Below are 20170 nucleotides of genomic sequence, written 5' to 3'. Positions count from 1 at the left end.
GCAGCATCAAAGTTCTCGCGGGGCTGGATCGTTCACTCTCTGTTACCGCGTATCGCTGAGTAGACGTTCTTAAGTTTGTGAAGTTTAATCTGTGCTGTGTGCGACCTTTTTAAGTTGAACTTTTTGTTACAGTACTGTACGTAAATCCTACTGTAATGGCTCCCAAGCGTTCTGCTTCTCTTAAGGCTGGTAGTGAGCCTAAACGCCACCGAAGGATGATGACGAAAGCTGAGAAGGTTACGCTTCTCGACATGTTAAAAGATGGTAGAAGTTACGCGGCCGCCGGCCGCCATTTTGGCATCAACGAATCCACCGTTCGCTATATCAAAAAGGACGAGGCGAACATTAGAAAGACGGCTGCAATCACCTTTAGCAGATCAGCGAAGCGAGTCGTTACAACGTGTAATAAAACGATCGTACGCATGGAAGGTGCTTTAGCTGTGTGGATTGCCGACTGCCGGAAGAAGAACATAGCGTTGGATACGAACACCATCCAAACAAAGGCTTTGAGTTTATATGAGAATTTTGCTGCAAAGGAACCTAAAGACGACGACGGCAACCATGCTGAAGATGATGATGATGCAGATGATCCTCAACCAGGGACATCCACTGATTCCCAGCCTCAGAAACGTTTTTCCGCAAGCAAAGGATGGTTCGCGAAGTTTCAGAAACGCTTCGCCCTGAAAAGCGTTTCCCTGCATGGGGAGTCTGCTTCCGCTGACACTGCCGCTGCTGAAACTTACGTGAACCAGACGTTCAAGAATATTATCGCCGAAGGTGGATACAAGCCGGAACAAGTCTTTAATATGGATGAGACTGGCTTGTTTTGGAAGAGAATGCCGTCGCGAACTTTCCTGTTCAAAGAGGAAGCCAAAGCCTCTGGCTTTAAGGCATTCAAGGATCGCGTTACTCTCGTGATGTGTGGCAATGCTGCTGGATTTTTGTTAAAGCCGGGGCTTATTTATACGTCGAAAAATCCTCGCGCTTTGAAAAATAAAAATAAGAATCTCCTTCCCGTGTACTGGATGCATAATCAAAAAGCATGGATTACGAAGATGCTGACCTCCAACTGGTTCCACCAGTGTTTTATCCCGCAAGTCAGTAAATATCTCTTAGAGAAGGGCTTGCCATTCAAGATCCTTCTCCTTATGGATAACGCTGGTGGACACGCAACTGACCTGTCGCATGAGGGCATTCAGGTTGAGTTCCTGCCACCCAACACCACGTCATTAATTCAACCGATGGACCAGGGGGTTATCAGGGCGTTCAAGGCCCTCTACACGAAGAATACCTTGGTGGACCTCGTTGCGTGTGTGGATGCTGCCCAAGATGACGAGGATGAAGATTTCAACTTGAAGGCGTACTGGCGGCAGTACACCATAGCCACGTGCCTGCAGAATATTCAGAAGGCACTTCAAGAGATGAAACCTGCAACCGTGAATGCGAGCTGGAAGAAGTTGTGGCCCGATATTGTTTACGACGACAAGGGATTTACTCTGTCGGAAATCCAACACTCTGCAATACGGAAATCTGTGCAGTTGGCTGCCATAATTGGAGGTGACGGGTTTGGCGACATGACGACTGAAGACGTCGACGAGTTGTTGGACTGCCATTCCCAGCCCCTAACTGACGCAGACCTCGAAGACCTGACGAAATCGGCAAGTGAGGAAGAGAGTGATACCCAGGAAGAGACCCAAGAAAATGTCGAAGAAACGGGCTTAACATTAGAACGGCTTGCCAAGGCTTGCAACCACGCGAAGGAGTTGAAAGAAATGTTGCAAGAGTGGGACGAGGATATGGTTCGCTCGATGCAATTCTGTAACAAGGTTGATGACATAATGACTCCCTACAAAATGCTCTTGGATCGAAAAAAGAAGCAGCGGCAACAACTTCCGATATCAATGTTCTTCCAGCCTTGCAAAAAAGAGCCAGTTCCTCCTGCTAGTACGCCTTCGGAAGAAATTGAAGTTTCCCAGGAAGAAGTTGAAGAGGTGTCCCAGGAAAAGACACCTCCGTCTGAAGAGACGTAAAATACTATCATTGGCTGCACAGTAGAACACATCATCAGCTTCATCATCATCATTTCTACTGTGCAGCAAATTCATCGCCATCACCATTCAAGTTTTTCTTCAACTTCTTTCGTGGTGAGTACAGTAACAATCTGTATTTTTTACTTTAATATTCTTACTGCCTGTTTTATAGTTTAGTAATGTACGTACTGTATGCATTAAGTTACAGGGAAGGTTTTAAAAGTCTACATGTTGTAACCTATCATATTTTTTTTGTTTAAAATTTACATTTACGTACGTAAAACAATCTCTCTCTCTCTCTCTCTCTCTCTCTCTCTCTCTCTCTCTCTCTCTCTCTCTCTCTCTCTCTCGTAAATTGTTTTCCTGCTTTGCTACGTACAATACTGTATAATTTATATTTGTAAGGTAACATATTTTGTAAATGCTTTTACTGTAAATACTGTGTGTACTGTATCATTATTTATCACTATCATCATGCGCGTTAAATGCCTTGTTTGTTCTGAGCGTACACGCCGTCGTTTCAGGCAGCGTCATAAAGAAAAACATTTCATTTGGAAGTCCTAAGAAAAATACGTAAACTAAAACATTGGTAATAAACAAATCAACATACAGTACAGTACTGTATAATCAATATAATCGATGCAAAAACTAACCTATACATTTATGTGTACTGTACACTAAATGAGTTTGTTTCTTCATTATGATCAGAGATGAACGTAAACAAAACATTGGTTGCCATTTTTTATCGTGCTTTTTAGGTGTTTAGGAAACGCATGATATAAAATCGCCTTTAATATTTGTGCCTGTTTTAGTTTAGGGTGCTGTAGTACATGCATTAAGTGTTCTGTACATTAAAGGGTGGTTTGTTAACAGTACTACGTACAAGGGAAGGTTTTAAAAGTCCGAATATACATGTTAAATAAATAGGTAAATATGATGTCACTACTTCGCGGATTTTCACCTATCGCGCCCGCGTCTGGAACCTATCTACCGCGATAAACGAGGGTTCACTGTATATCCTTGGTTTTTTTTTTTTGTTACGTTGTCGTTATTCTTCGTTATTACTATTACTAAGAAAAAGCAATCAATTTTATTTGATTTTCTTATTTTATTGTGTGATGTTAATTTTTAATATGTAACCTTGAGAGCGAAAGCATAGAGTGCTCGTTTCCTGTTCTACAGGTATGAGTTATCCTTTCTCTCGTTTTCTTTGAGTAAGAGAGGTGAATTTCCCGTTCTCCGTTTTTATACGATCACGGGTTATTCAGGCCTCCTCTCAGTATCAGAGTTGATGATAGTACGTTTAATATTATAAACGATTTATTGATGTGGTTACTGTTAATATAGCTAACACTATTATTAGGTACGTTAGTGTATGAGTCATTAATTGGGGTCGTTTTATACCGACACCCTTAGCTCCGCCTTGAGTTATGCTTAGCTCCGCCTTGAGTTATGCTTAGCTCCGCCTTGAGTTATGCTTAGCTCCGCCTTGAGTTATGCTTAGCTCCGCCTTGAGTTATGCTCCGCTATAATGGATACTCATTGGGTGAGAACTAGTTATCGTTCCGGAGCAGATTTTTGGAGTGCAACGGTGAAATCCGGCACTCGGACTCCGGCTGAAGCCTTTTACACACGAACCTTTGTCATGTTTGATCACAATTACACCGTTAAGGCCCCCTTTTCATCGTATCTCCGGCTTCACTGGAGATAACTCATTCATTGAGGTTAATGTTATCGTACCGGAGAATGTAATATTGTAGAATGTGATGTCGTGAAATAATTGTTTCATCGTACACTGATTTTGCATCGTAAGATGTGTGTGACACTATAGAGCGGTCTAGTGATCTTTGGAAGTGCGGTACAGGAGGTCCTTAACTTACAAACCTTTGGAAATACAAACAAATCCAATTGAAAGTAACAAAGATAGGGTAAAGAAATACTGAAATAAATTAATATTATATTTAATGACATTTGTAATAACCTGATATCCATTTCATATAAAACCTAACTATTTTTTTTACTTTTGTAGCTGGAAATTATAGTCATAGGGTTCAGGTTAAGCCTACCCTAGGCCAAAATGTAACAAAATTCAACTAACAAGCAGCTTCTTGAAACCAATTAAGTTTGTAAATTGAGGACCTATATTTTAAGCCTGGTATTTTGTTCCCCAACTGGTTGGTTTTGTTAGGTGTAATGGTTAAACTTTGCTGTAAAGTTGTAGGTTGAAACAAGTAGTAGAAAGAGCAATCAGACATTTCAGACCTCCATCAATGAAGAGTGTCAATTTGACTCAAGTCTACGGACCGAGCTTTCCCTTGTTCATATGTTGACCGTGAAGGATTTTAACGTATCTTAATAACAATAATAACTAGAGTCGCTATCTTGATCTGGATCACCTCCATAATCTAATGGGTTCTCCTGGAGCTTAATACTTATCCGTTGTTAAAGTTGGCGAGAATCCCGAAAGAAGTTTTGCCGTATACATGCTAACAGACAGACAAACAGATATATAAATGAGTCTTTTTATAGTTTATTTATGACATATTTGTTTTTGATGTTGTTAATAGTTTATATATGACATGTCTGTTTTGACGTTGTTACTTATTTTAGAATGATTTATTGTTAATTTGTTCTCTTCATTTATTTATTTCCTTATTTCCTCTCTTCACTGGGCTATTTTTCCCTGTTGGAGCCCCTGGGCTTATAGCATCTTGCTTTTCCAACTAGGGTTGTAGCTTGGATAGTAATGATAATAATAATAAATGCAGGTCATTGTATAACCACCCTGGCAAAGGAAACAAAGCTAAAAGACTGCATAGAATGTGGAAAGCAATGTTAATGAATACATATACATTTTATCATAAGGGAGAAGTTTGTACTTAAAGGCTGTTAAGTTTCATCTTTGGAATCTTTAATTATTGAGAATATTTCTACTGTCTTTATCATGTTTATTACTGTCTTCAGAGGTTGTTTGATATATGATTATTATTGTCATTCTGAGTAGTTAAGCTACAACCCTAGCTGGAAAAGCAGGATGCTACAAGCCCAAGGGCTCCTACAGGAATAAATTGCCAAGTGAGGAAAGGAAATGAATAAACTACATGAGAAATAATTAAGAATCAATATAAATTACCTTAAGGTCAGCATCAATGCTAAAATAGATCTGTCATAAATAAACTATGAGAGACCTATATCAGTCTGTTCAACATAAAAACATTCGCTGCAGAACTTTTGAAGTTCTTTTACCCTAAAATTGTGTAATAATTTTGCTTTATTAGGTGAATGAGTGAAATATTCTCTCAAAAGTCATAATGTAGACTTAGATATTAGTTCAGTTTATTACACTTGACATAACATAATCAGGAAAAATATTTTCTTTGGAAATGTTTTCTCAAGTGATTTCACCAATTCAAGAATGAGAAAATTCCAACAATGCTAAAAAACGCTTTGGTGAAATACTGCCGCCAGAGAGTTATTGGGCACTTTCCCTGGATCCCTTTCTAGTTATGGCTCATTTTTTCTTTGCCTACACATACACCGAATAGTCTGGCCTATTCTTTACACATTTTTCTCTTTCCTCATACACCTGACAACACTATGATAGCTGAAAAATTCTTCAGTCAAAGGGTTAACTTCTGCACTGTAATTGTTCATTGTCTACTTTCCTCATGGTAAGGATAGAAGAGACTCTTTAGCTATGGTAAGCAGCTATTCTAGGAGAAAGACATTCCAAAATCAAAGCAATGTTCCCTTCTCTTGGGTAGTGCCATAGCCTCTGTATCCTGGTGTTCCACTGTTCGGGGTGAGAGTTCTCTGTCTTGGGGTACACTCAGGGACACTATTCTATGTGTCTTTGTTTCCTTACTGGGCTATTTTCACCATGGACCCTTTGGCCTTATAGCATCCTGAGTTTCTAACTAGTATTGCAATTTAGCAGGTAATTATAATAATAATAATAATAATAATAATAATAATAGTGAATATTCAAGAAAGTAATCAGGGCCATATTCACAAAGATACTTTTAATCGAAGGCTCTCACGCTTGTGTTCGATTATGATCTGTATGACAATCTCAGAATAATAGCAGTTACTTCTCATCTCTTTTGCCTTCCTCTTGACATACCATTTCAATTCTAATTGTTTTCTTAATAGGATTTTAAAGGTAGCATTTTAGATTGAAGTAGCTTATTGTAAACATCCCTGCCTATCTATCTCTTGGATTGGGGTTCGAGACTTGCTCAAGCTCGATAGTTTCTTGTAGTGTCTGCAACTTCACCATCCTTGTGAGCTAAGGGGTGAAGATTTGAGGTAGCCTATAGGTCTACCTATTGAATCATCAGCAACCATTGCCTGGCACAAGTTGTATCCAATTGTAGGGTTATAGTATCTATATATATATAAAAAACTTGAGACAACCCACATGTAAAAAATCAATCCGATATTTAAGTGATTTAGATAATACAGATGTGTTAGTCTCAAGTAGAACGTATTGAGGGTTGTCATCAAATAATTGTAATATAATTTTAATTTTAGAGAAAGATTACTATACCTACATTCATCTTGAAGTGCAGCACAGCAGCAGATATTTTGTAGACCATTAAATAGAACAGTTAATAGATTTTGTAGATGTTGATTAATTAGTAAGACTATTGTATTACCCTTTGAGTTGGCAAGAGATTAAAATGCCCCTAATCTGATATTTCATTCCAGGCTGATCAGCTGAAATTGAAAATCGGAATAGAAATCCTTCCAGCTCCAACTTGAGACCTGGATTTTGGTCCTCAGAGACCTGGGCTTGGGCTGCCCCTTAACCCCTCCCTTGCACTTGTGTTCTACTAGCTGTGGTTTTCTATATGAAAAATTGACAAGATGCAAATACTCTTAAGAGCAGAAGGAAACGAAGAATGAGGCATAGGCGACGTCAGCATGTACCCAAGAGATTTTGTCATCTGGATACTGAGCATGTGGCGGTAAGGCATTGATATAACTGGAATTATGATATTGTTATTAGTTTGTTCCTACGCGAATACTGTACAAAAAACCTTGTCATTTGAGGAGGTTATAAAATCAAGTCAGTTTATTTATCTATTTATTTGACTGTATCAATGGACAGGATTACATCAAAACTACCCAATGGATTTTGACAGAATTTTCACCATAGATAGATCTTAGACCATTGACATCTCCATTAACTATTGGAGATGATGCAAATACCAGATCAAGATTTTAGATCCGGATTTGCATTTTCCACAATTTTAAAGATTATTTTGTTCCAACACGGTTACTTACCTAGTTCTAAGGGGTCAACCTCAGGCGGAGTGATATGTGCCCTGAGGCGACCCGGGGTCGGGACGCGTGCTAGCTCAGGTCGGCGACTCCTCAGTAAGTTTCGTTGGAACAGGTACTACTCGACCCTGCAGGTTCTCGGGGAAGGATGGGTACTGAGGAGTCGCCGACCTGAGGTAGCACGCTTCCCGACCCCGGGTCGCCTCAGGAAACATATCACTCCGCCTGAGGTTGACCCCTTAGAAAACAGAAAGAGAGTGAACTATACAAAAAGCTGGTCGGTTAGGTAGAGTTACCAGTAACTCCTAAGAAGGTAGTTCTAGGTAAGTATGTTAGGAAAATACAAATTACTTAAAAATTTGTGATTTCAAAAGAAATTGGCACATAGGATTTTCACCAAATTTTAACAATGGATAGATACAGTTAACTCCCTGTTAACATGAGGGTTATGTTCATGGAGATGTCGAGTTAACGGAACATAATTTCTCCAAAAGAAATAATGGTAATAGGGTATGTTACGTTCCTTGAAATTGGGAGTCTGTCTATTTTGGGATTTTGTTACTATGAAACTTGAAACAAACACATTGATGTGTTTGAAGGTCACAGAAACAATAAAAACACACATTTTTACTCTACTTGTATTTATTTTATAGTAAAATAAGTTATTACCCGTGTACATTTACAATGACGCATCACTCTTCTCACCACTGTCGGCTGTCGCCTGCCTCGCTCCTGTCCCCATCCACTCTCTCTCTCTCTCTCTCTCTCTCTCTCTCTCTCTCTCTCTCTCTCTCTCTCTCTCTCTCTCTCTCTCTCTCTCTCTCTCTCTCTCTCTCTCTCTCTCTCTCTCCCCCCCCCCAGATGCTGAAGCCTTGATGAGGATGGGGGGCTTAGGGATTAGCAGCTGGGCTCTAATGAACAGTGGGAACTACTTCCCATTGGACCTCGGTGCCCAGCTGTCGATCCAACTAAATCAGTCAGCACTTTCTCTTTTACTTTTGATTATGTCTTTTTTCTCCCATCTCTTCCTTTTGGGCTCAATATTGTTGATGACTTTGGCATGTTCGATTATACTTTGGATACTGTTTTGGATTTGGCACAGTGTGGGATGGACGGCATTCCATCTCAACCTGTGCCAATTTAGACGCCATCACCCTCTGGCAGACCCCATTGGGTGCAGACCAAGTCTGTTAAGAGTCGGGCTCCAGTGATTTGGTTTTAAGTCACCCATATTTGCTGGTAATGGGTGACGCCAGGCATTGGAGTCGACGGTGGGAGGGGCTAACTACCCCCACTGACCAGTGTACGCCCACCTTAAGAGAGGCAGCCCCTCTCTAATAGAGGACTGGTCCCCGCTGAAGCCTCTTCTCGTGTTGGATCACATGGGATAGGAGGACTGACATCCTCCGATAAGAGGTGGATAACCCGGCTTGCTTTTTCAAAAAAACCCAACACCTCTGTTGACGACCTGGAAAATACAAACATGGACCTCGGTACAGACAGCTCTAACTCGGGTTCTAGCATTGTAACGTTGGAACCTTATTCACGTCATGTGAATAATAAAACGCTAGAGAAGAAGAGAGAGAGAGTGAAAATGATGACAGTACAGAAAGATATAGAAAAGTAGAAGTATTACCTGGTCACTATGAAGTAGTGAATTACGAACATTTTTTTATCTTGGAATTTGAAAACGGAAGAAATGAGCGTATAAATGTTTTTAAAGCTAATAGGGAAATACAGTAGTTACTTTATGTGGAGGGCAGCCAAAAATTCTACTCCAGAGAAATGGAAGTCTCTTGATAGAGACACTGTCCCCAGTACAAGGTGAAAGGTTGAAAACACTTACAACATTGAATGGTCTTAGCGTAAAATGCGTTTCGCACCCTACTTTCAACCAGAGTAGAGGTGTGATATATGCTCCAGAATTGTTGGATATAGAGGAAAAAGTAATTGAGGATGAACTGAAAAATCAAGGAGTAGTTAAAGTAGTCAGAATGAGAAAGGGAGTTGGAGAACAACGTATCCCTCTTGCTACTCTGATTATAACATTTGATCAATGCCGATTACCAAATGTTATTAAAGCTGGTTGGCTATCTTTGAAAGTAAAACCATATATCCCTTCACCATTGCGATGTTATCATTGCCAAATGTATGGCCATTTAAGCCAGAAATGTAAAGAAAAACTAAACAATAAGCCAGCTGTTTGTGCCAACTGTGGAAAAAGTAGTCGTGGAGTATGCATAGAAAACCCTAATTGCATACATTGTGGGGAAGCACACCCAGCTACATCTAAAAGCTGTGTAAAGTTTATTTTTGAAAAAGAAATACAGGCCATTAGGACCATGGAAAGGGTTACTTTTAAAGAGGCTCGTAAAAGAGCTCTTGAAAAGCAAATAAGACCAGGGCAACCTTTTTCAATGGTTCTGAAGAAAAACTTGCCAAACCACACAGATGAAAATTATATCTCTACTTCTAAGATAAAGAGACAAATGAAAGTAGTTAAAGAGGTTGAAAGGCCCATCGAAAATCGATATCCAGAAATTGTAGAAAAATCAAAACGGATACTTAAAGATCTGAAAATTATTCAAAAGCCAACTACTCCGATTTTAAACAATAGTACAAACCTTTCACAGGCCGTGTCCTTGCCTGATCTGATGGAGGTTGCACTTGAAACCAATTTACCTGGTGAACCTGTAGTGGGGAAGGTGCAAAAACCTGATAGATCACAACCTTTTAATCGAAAAAGAGAGAGACCTCCATCTCTCTCGCCTCCTACCATAAGAAACATTAAAGTCACGACTTCAAATAAATATGATATCTTATCTGCTGATGTTTCTGAACAACTAGAAGGTAAATTGAACCAATCAGAAATTCAAGTTGAGGTCCACCATCCTCCTCAACAATTAGATCAAAAGGACACAAAGAAAAAGAGAAACACAAAACCCACTATATCAAGATCCTCTCTAGAGTTACCTCCGGGAAATATTGTTAGATCAAATATTGCCAATGGGAAGACTTCATCTAAGGTGTCTTCCAAAAAATAAACCATAGTTTTTTCCTTCATTCTGCAATGGAATTGCCAGGGTTTAAGGGCGAAATATGAAGAACTTAAGCTCCTCATACGTGAGCACTCCCCTATAACAGTATGTCTACAAGAAAGCAAGCTCGATGCTAATACTCCTTGTCCTCGAGAGTATGTTAGCTATAGGACACCATATGATCAACGAGCAGGGAGCCATGGGGGAAGTCTTATATACGTTCGTCGAGATGTTCCCCAAATATCTTTGTCTATCTGTACCCCTCTGCAGGCAGTGGCTGTACAGATTGATATAGGGAGAAAATACACAATCTGTTCTCTTTACTTGCCTCCAAATGACAACATCTCATATGATAATATAGTAGAAGTGATTAAACAACTCCCACAACCCTTTCTCTTACTAGGAGACCTTGATAGTAGACATCCTTTATGAGGTGATGTTTTAGCAAATGCAAGGGGTAATATTATTTCGTCAATTTTGGAGAATGAAGATGTCGGACTCCTCAATACAGGAGAGCCCACACATTTTCATGTACAGACAGGTACCTTGTCCTGCATTGACCTATCAGTTGCAAGCTCTAACCGTCTTCTCGATTTTAATTGGAGAACATTAGATGATTGGCATATTAGTGATCATGCACCAATCATTACAAACACCAACTATGGTCCACCTTTACAGAGAACGCCTCGATGGAATCTTGATAAGGCGGACTGGGATAGATTTTGGGAGCTAAGTGAAATTGAAGGAAATGCAGAACAGTTTGAAAGTGTTGATGATGCCATGGACTTACTCAATGGAACTCTTCATACAGCAGGAATAAATTCCATTCCCAAAACAACAGGGATATTCAGATGACGACCAGTCCCCTGGTGGTCATCTGAACTAACTGCCCTGCACAGAGCCACAAGAAAGTCTTTAACTTGATTGTGCATGCGCTGTACTGAGGAGAATTTAGTCATATACAAGAAATGTAGAGCACAGTTCCGCCGTGCCATGAAAGAAGCTAGGCGCCAGTCTTGGATGTCATTTGTTTCCTCCATTAATAGTAGAACACCAACTTCATCTGTGTGGAGGAAAGTCAAAAAGATAGCAGGCAAATTCACCCCAAACCCACCACCAGTGTTAAAGATAAATGGCCAGTATATGACTGGAGCAACCGAAGTTAGCAATGCCCTGGCTGACCATTTTTCAAATGTATCTTGCAAGTGTGAAACAGCTCCTGGTCACCAGTATAGGAGCATTGAAGAAAAGAAAGTTTTAAATTTTGCAACAAGAAAGCAAGAGTCATATAATTCTCCTTTTACTGAAAGAGAGTTTGATTCTACTCTTGCTATGTGTAACGATACAGCCCCTGGACCCGATGGAATTCCATATGCAATGATTAAACACGTACATTTTAATACAAAGTTATTTATTTTAAGCATTTTTAATAGAATATGGCATGATCATAGTTATCCAAGTGTTTGGGAACTAGCCATTATTCTAGCCTTTTTAAAACCCGGTAAGGACAAGCTTTTAGCAGCAAATTATAGGCCAATTGCATTGACATCTTGTTTGTGCAAAATCATGGAAAAGATGATCAATGTAAGACTGATGTGGTACCTTGAAAAGAAGGGTATTTTATCACCCATTCAATGTGGATTCAGGAAAATGCACTCAACGACTGATGTGCTGATACAACTTGAGTCCTCCATTTGTGAAGCCTTTGCTTCCAAACAGCACCATGTGACAGTCTTTTTTTATCTTGAAAAGGCATATGATACCACATGGAGATACGGTATACTTAAAAGAGTCCATGAGTGCGGATTGAGCGGAGAGCTACCAATATCATCCAGTCATTTCTTTCACATAGAGTTTTCCAAGTGAGAGTTGGGGAAGCTCTATCACAGAGTAAATGCCAGGAGGAAGGTGTTCCTCAGGGGAGTGTGCTGAGTGTAACCCTTTTTGCTCTAGCAATTAATGGGATATCATCAGTCATTCCTCGGGATGTTCTCGCAACATTATTTGTGGATGATCTCTCCATATCATTTGCTGGGGCCAGAATGGCAATGGTTGAGAGAAAAATCCAACTCTCTATTGATAAAATTATCCATCGGGCCGATATGAATGGATTTAAGTTCTCGACAAGTAAAACTACAATTGTCCATTTCTGTCGTATACGGGGAGTACATCCAGACCCGGATATATACATCAAAGGTCAACGGATCCCATGTGCAAGTGAAGCTAAATTTTTAGGGTTGATATTTGATTGTAGGCTTACATGGGTTTCTCACTTAAAAGCATTAAAAGCTAAATGTGTTGAAGCTATGAATCTTTTAAAAGTATTGTCCCATACATCATGGGGGGCAGACTGCAATACAATTTTAAAATCATACAAGGCCTTGATATTTTCCAAAATTAGTTATGGATGCGAAATATACTCGTCAGCAACCCCAAGCCGGTTAAAAATATTAGATTCAAACATCATGCTAGCATTAGATTGTCCACAGGAGCCTTTAGAACTTCGCCTATCACAAGTCTCCTTGTTGATGCTGGGGAGTTGCCTCTAGACCTTTACCGAATGTCCTCTATTATTCGGTATTGGTTTAGATTGCAAAGACTCCCTAATTCTTCTGCCTTTCAGACTGCAAGCCTTGTAAGACACTCAACCTACTTTGAGCTGCACCCAAAATCTCCTCAACCTTTTGGGTTTCGGGTGAAACAATTATTAAACAATCTGGATTTAATTAGAATTAATGTGCTTCCATTCAAGGTATCATCAACGCCTCCATGGAAATTACGACATATCTTATTGTAAATACTTTATTGGAGTTAAGAAGAATATGACTGACTTAGAATCCAGGTCTCTTTTTATGGAACATGTCGAAGAACATAGGGGATCGACTTTTATATATACTGATGGCTCCAAATCTGATGCTGGCGTTGGATTTGGAGTACATAGTAATGATTTTAATTGTAAAGGTGCACTTCCTCTAACTGCTTCAATATTTTTTGCCGAACTGTATGGCATACTAACTGCTATTGAGAAAATAGCTTTGGAAAAGGAGGGTAATTTTACCATTTTTAGTGATGCAAGGAGTGTTCTTCAAGCTTTACAAGTTTTTAATTCTAGTGACCCTCTAGTTTTAAAGATTTTAGAATGGCTTTTTAATATTGGACGGAGAGGTATAACAGTTCGATTTTGTTGGGTTCCAGCACATGTAGGTGTGTCTGGGAATGAGAAGGCCGATTTACTGGCGAAGAATGCGGCATCCGAGTTGCTACCAAGGAGGCATCCCATTCCCTGTAATGATATCCTACCTTACATCAAGAAATTGGTTTGTAATAAATGGCAACAGCACTGGGATAGTCAAGATGGCAATAAAATGAGGGAAGTAACAAATATCATATCACCTTGGAGGTATAACATGATACTCCGAAAATGGGAGACGACTCTTTGTCGCCTCCGAATTGGTCACACTCGGTTGACACACGAGTTTCTGCTGAAGGGCCAACACCAACCGTATTGCGAGGACTGTTTAGTACCTTTAACAGTGAGGCATTTGTTGACCGAATGCCCTAATTTTACTAACTTAAGAAATAGATATCTGTTTGAGGCTCGAGGTGAGGATGGCAGGTTCATCCTTGCCAAGATTCTTGGACATGATGTGTCCTACTATGCTAGTGGTATTTTTAGCTTTATTTCAGAAGCAGGTCTTCTGGAAGATATTTAACTATTGTAATGACTTCTTAACTTCTATGGTTTTAATTGAATTCTCTTTTAATTTTCATATATAATAAATGCTATAGGCATCAATGACCTTAGATGTCAGGATGCCAGAAAATTTTCAATCAATCAATCAATCAATCTCTCTCTCTCATATATATATTTTCATTTTAATCTCATGATTTTTTATTTACAATGAATTCTATATCATTAAGTAAATTTTTAAGTTAAAAACACAATAAACAAAACTATTGTTTGTACAAATGCACAATGCAACGATGTAGGTATATCAAACACATTAGCGATTTATTTTTCTTTCCTTTTGGTAAATAAATAACAGATCATTACATATTTTTCCTTTTAATCTAATAATCATTTATTTACAATTAATGTTATATCAACAAGTTCTTATTCAACTTAAAAAAAACAATGAACAGCACTTTCTGGTATGTAGGAACGCACAATGCTACTACACATATCAAACATAATTGCGATTCATTTTTCTTGCATTTTGGTAATTAGATAACAGATTGTTACATTTTTTCCTTTTTATGTCATGCTTATTTATTTAGAATTAATTTTATATGGTTTTCATGCATTTCTTTTAAAGCTATTATTAGGTATGTGACTACATTCTCTCTCTCTCTCTCTCTCTCTCTCTCCCTCTCCCTCTCCCTCTCTCTCTCTCTCTCTCTCTCTCTCTCTCTCTCTCTCTCTCTCTCTCTCTCTCTCTCTCTCTCTGAGGTATCTTACTATACACACACAGAACAGATCTCTCTCTCTCTCTCTCTCTCTCTCTCTCTCTCTCTCTCTCTCTCTCTCTCTCTCTCTCTCTCTCTCTCTCTCACAGGTATCTTACTATACACACATAGAACAGATTTAACAGAAATTTTTGTTTCTTTAGAAAGTGTCAGATAAACACTACACAACATAAACTTTTATTTGCTTAAATCTATGTTCGATCATAGGCAGGGATTAAGATGTCTTTCGATTTCGTCAGCTGATCCGTAGCTTTAGCCGACAACATAACACATATGAACTGAAAGATGTCTAAATAACTATGGTTTTCTATGTTATCTGAACTTCGTTTAATAATTTTTTGTACTTTTCTATTAGCAATTCAAGATGTATAATAACAGCAATTACAGATTGTTTTTATTTTGGTTTTTTTGTCAGCTGTTTTCAAGGTCCCGACAGTATTACGATTATACTCGCATATAGTTAACAGATTATTGTTGATATGATTTTGCTCCCAATCACATAAACCTTGAAAAAAGAAGAACACTGTTTAACGAACTCTCTAAAAGTTTCTTATTAAAGTGCATATCAAACAACAACAACAACAACAGTCGAATCCTCTGTTGACGATCCACAGCCTTCTACATTGGGCCTTGATCTTTCCTTAACCCTTTTACCCCCAGGCTCTTTGGAAATTTCCAACCCTTAACCCAAAAGGGGTTATTTTTTCCCCAGCACATTTTGCAGTATATTTTTTTCAAATTGCTCCAACAGCCTTAATTTTTGTCATAGAGAGGTCAGGTTGGTCTCATTCTCTTGGAAAATGCCCGAATTTTCTCAAAAAATTATCAAAAATATGAAAAAAAAATTTTTATAGCATTTTTTTGCAAGGACGTACCGGTACGTCCATGGGGGTAAAGGGATGAGTTTTGTGAAACGTACCAGTACGTCCTTTGGGGGTAAAAGGGTTAATAATTACCACAGTGCACCAGTGTCTATTCTTGGTCTCTGCATTGCCTTAAAACTACTGCATTTGCCTTAATCTTCTAGTCTTAGGGTTCAGGCATGTATTTGACACCGATCTACAGTACTTGCACCATTGTATTAGTGTGTTCAAAGATTTATTCAATTTCTTATTCAACAGTTGATTTTTCATTCATACCTGAACAATCTAGGGATTGACAGACCTGCTTGGTTATAGATTGTCTGGATAATTTCATATCACGAACGCATTATAAGTAATAAAAACGAGTGATAATTTATGCTTGGTTGGGGGTGGGGGTCTATTACGATGGCTTTGCGTCTGTGATTGTGGGTTGGGGTCTGTATTCTCAGTAGGAAACGACGACTTAATATTTTTCCAGTCTATCAGCAGTTCCAACTATTAATGAAATACTTAAATTATATATGAAACCACATCGAAGAAAACTGGTGGATATAGCACCAATGTATGGTTGCACCGTATCAATGGGATGTTTGTTTGCTTTGTTCCAAGATTGGGACTTTCTAGCGAGTGCTAAACCAGTATTTATGATAATTTGGGATTCTCTTGAAGGTCACCCATATAGAGCTTGATCTCAATCATTCATATAGGTAGAGAAAAAGGTGTGATGTGAATTGCACTTGTGAGGTGAACAAAATGGCTGCCTCGCAACGGGGAAGATATGTAAACATAGGAGAAGAAAGCTGAAAGGATTTGTCTTCCAGCCTCTATGTATATACAATATTTATCAAATATGATATTTCTTTTATTTTATTTTATACAGCTTTTCAACCTTGAAGAGAAAGGAAGCGATGCTCTCCTCTGCTAGCTCTTTTTAAATGTATCCGATTCCGTGTTGTCGCATACAAATACTGTGTGTGCTAAGTTAGGGTGGTCAGCTCTTTATTTCAGTTATAGAAGATCAGGGAGACTTCTCTGACCAGGAAGATTTGCCTCTCCTCATGCTACACAACAATATATGCCAAATAGTACACAGCATCAATTTTTAAGCCCATGTAACTGATATTTTCATACAGGTACTTTTCCTCTGAGAAGGAGTTAGTAAAAAATATATTCACAACTGTTTCTATTACCCCAAGGGGTTCCACAGTTTTATCCTCTCCTAAGAAAGAAATACGTAGTTGTAGGAAAAATCAACAAATTATGTATTATAGGAGTAATTGTGGTAGAGTATCGCTACATTCATAGTTTCACAAATAATCCCTGCATGCGTTCTTCCACAAGGTATCGGAGAAGCATCTGATAAAAAATCCACTGGAACGTACCGTGCGTTCCAATATACGCGAACCACCTGAACGTTAGAATAGCAGCTGAACGCACCGCTAACTTTACACGTTCTTGTATCAAACATGCATCTAACATTAAGTTATGTTTTTTTTTGCAATGCATCCAGGGACTTAATATAGGTAAAATTTTCATGATTTTAGATTCTCCAGATATTCATCGGTAAAACCGTCAGAATATAACAACGAATCTTCGCTTTTTAACAGCTTAGAACATTACGTTAATATTATTTAAGTGAGTGCAAAATAGTATCTCCTGACTTATCATGACTAGCTATCACTTAAAAAACAGGGATTAGATCTTTCTCTTTATTCATATCGTGAATATAATTAATTTTCGAGCGGAGAATAGCGGAACAAAACCAATTATTTCAGAAATAATGGTTAATTGCAACGATCTAATTTTCATCATTCTTAGGTTAAGAAATACAGTATGTTAATCTGTTTCTTTCTTCACAGTCGTATTATGAATTTATGTTAACAGAATGTAACACGACAGATTTTTGTCAATATCCTCTGCTTGCAAGTCAGTTTCTCAGGGAACAGAAAGAGATTCCAGAGAAGGGAAAGAGCTTCAAGTGAATTCCTCAATAGGAACCAATCCCGTCAGGATCTACACTTGGATCCAGATCCTTCGTCATTTATGATTATAGCAGATTATTCAGTATTTGTGTCCAGGTGAAACATTATATTTTACAAAGGTGCGAGTCTTTTCTGCCATATTGTCACCTTTGGAGATCCTCCCTGTACTCAGATGACTGGGAGGTGTTATGCAATCTGTGGCTTCTTGCCGACAGTCATCCATTTAGCTCTAGTTTCATCAAAGAGCGAGCAAATTACACAACCTATCTTATCTTTTTTCATGCTCCAGCGGGTGGAAAGTTCTGTCATTTACTTTCATTACAAAATTTACAGCTAAGATCCAAAATGCTGTTATTAATAATATCAGATTTGGCTTTTACAATATCAGCATAAAAGGAGGTATAATTGATGGTTCAGATTGTTTGCTACCTTGTCCCATTAGGGCAGTTTGCTTATACCTTAAGAGGACTGTTTCCTACTGCCTGACCTTTCCTATCATGTTTGTTAGCACAAGTCAAACAAGAAGGGAGGGTCTGAGATCACAATCCCTTTCTGGTTTTGAGAAGTGGTTATGAGAGATTATATCAAGGAGAAGCATCGAATGGGGCCCCTACCAAACCCCATAACTTTTGTGTTGTTGCCACAACCTTAGCATTTTGTAATAATCACTCGGTAGACACTAATAGAGAGGCTATTAATGGAGCTTTCAAATCCTTTGGAGACGTTATTGCGGTGGCAACTCCAATGGCTCAATATTCATGGGCTAGCTACGACCATAGCTTCCTGTAAGACCTAAAATCCACCTTTTTGTGACAAGTGATTTGATTCATTCTTTCATCACTCAAGGAGGTGACTGATGATGTAGTGGATTTACTACTATGCCCTGTTGGGGCAGTGAGTCTCTATTTGATAAAGATTGTACTTTGTGTGTCCGGTGTCTCTAATCTATTTGTCAAGATTTGATGAAAGGAGAAAAGAGTAACAGAAAGTACCATTTCTCTTTGACTGTTAGAGACTATTGTGAGGTTTATAAACGCTTTGGGAGAAGCGTCTTCCAGGGCCTCATGCAGGGCTCGTGACATCTGTGGTCGTGTCACAAACATTGCTTTCCACAAAAGCCACCCAGCGCCTGCAAGACCTAAGGCACCTGCACTCTAGGCCCTGGAATAGCTGTCCAATAGTTAATGTAGAAACTATGCTTCTGCAGCACAATTATCCTTGTGTCAACTCATCTGTTACTTATTAGTACTTGATGCCAAATGTAAGTAACCTTTTGCCCCATCCTAACTCTCGTGGGCTTGGGAGTATTAGCACAGGTAGACACTCAAGCAGGTGAGGAAATTTTTTTAAATCAAACCTTATAAAATATAGCTACAATTTCATAATACATGTTGATTGTCTGTTTCAAAGCATATTACTTTCTTTACTGAGTAGGGATAACATAACTTGATTATTTAGGTATGCCCCTACATGGTATCGGGGCCAGGCTCTGGGCTGAGGGTCAAACAGACAGCCTTTTCCTGCCATTGGGACTTCCTCCCTCCTAAGGAAGACTCCTTATTAAAATGGCTCATGTTTGTATACCTAGGAAAAATACAAATTATTTTTGAGATTTGTAGTTTATCTTTCCTAATTAATACTGATATACAATAGATATTATGAATTTTCCTCTGCGCGATACTTGATACACAATTCAAGCAAGATGATTTCAACCATAAGTCCTCAAAATAAGTAGCCATACTCAGTCCTGGGTACATTCGTCACCAGTTTTGCCATTGCGCCATTGCATTGATGACCTAACGACCATTTCATCGACGCTTAATGCATTGACGCTAAAGTTTATAAAGTGTCGCAATGACGTCCGAAATAAAATTTTGCGTCAGTTTCCCCTTAAAGCCAAATTTTCTGTGTAATTAGTCCAAATCAATTATTGAAATGAAATCCAATGTTAACTGTGAATGTGATTATTCTGATACCGTAATTGTTTTCAGATTAGAAATTCTTAGATTTTTTTACATTACAAAATTTGTAAAAATTGAAATTTCATCTATTCATCTTTAGTACCAATTTCATCTTATTTGGTTTTCTTGATTTCTTTTTCAGGGGACTTCTCATTTCTTAGTAAATTTTGAGAGAGAGAGAGAGAGAGAGAGAGAGAGAGAGAGAGAGAGAGAGAGAGAGAGAGAGAGAGAGAGAGAGAGAGAGAGAGAGAGAGAGAGTGTTACTGAATATACCTAACTAATAACTACTTATATTTAAATTATTAAAATTATTTATTATATGATTTATTCCCTATTAGGCAAATACAGTAGTTTATAGATTGTAGTTTAATTTTGTACTACTGTGATACTATAATTATGATACAGTGATTAGAGGTTTTTGCTTAATCAAAATAAGCTAACCTGAAGAAATTTGTTTTTGATGAAAAAATTTACAGTATTATAAAATTATGAAATAATATATTCCATCTATAAGTTTATGATAATGCATGTTTCAAGTAATAG

The 20170-nt window shown here is 38.4% G+C and overlaps 1 long non-coding RNA gene across 2 annotated transcripts in view; it reads left to right on the top strand.

The window, feature by feature from the left end:
• The window catches only part of LOC137630844 (uncharacterized), a 112117-nt gene that overhangs the window by 15931 nt on the left and 76016 nt on the right, over nucleotides 1-20170 (top strand). Inside the window, exon 3 of one of the 2 annotated variants that reach the window (XR_011041774.1) lies at nucleotides 6741-6961. The exons of the other annotated variant lie outside the window; for it this stretch is intronic. This is a non-coding gene — a long non-coding RNA (uncharacterized lncRNA). Of the gene's footprint in view, nucleotides 1-6740; nucleotides 6962-20170 lie in introns of those variants that run through there. 2 annotated transcript variants of the gene reach the window in all.

The sequence above is a fragment of the Palaemon carinicauda genome, chromosome 39 (assembly GCF_036898095.1).
Source record: "Palaemon carinicauda isolate YSFRI2023 chromosome 39, ASM3689809v2, whole genome shotgun sequence".
NCBI classification, from domain to species: Eukaryota; Metazoa; Arthropoda; class Malacostraca; order Decapoda; family Palaemonidae; genus Palaemon; species Palaemon carinicauda.
Note: the sequence above shows the minus strand (reverse complement) of the source record. Positions and strands in the feature narration are given on the sequence as shown.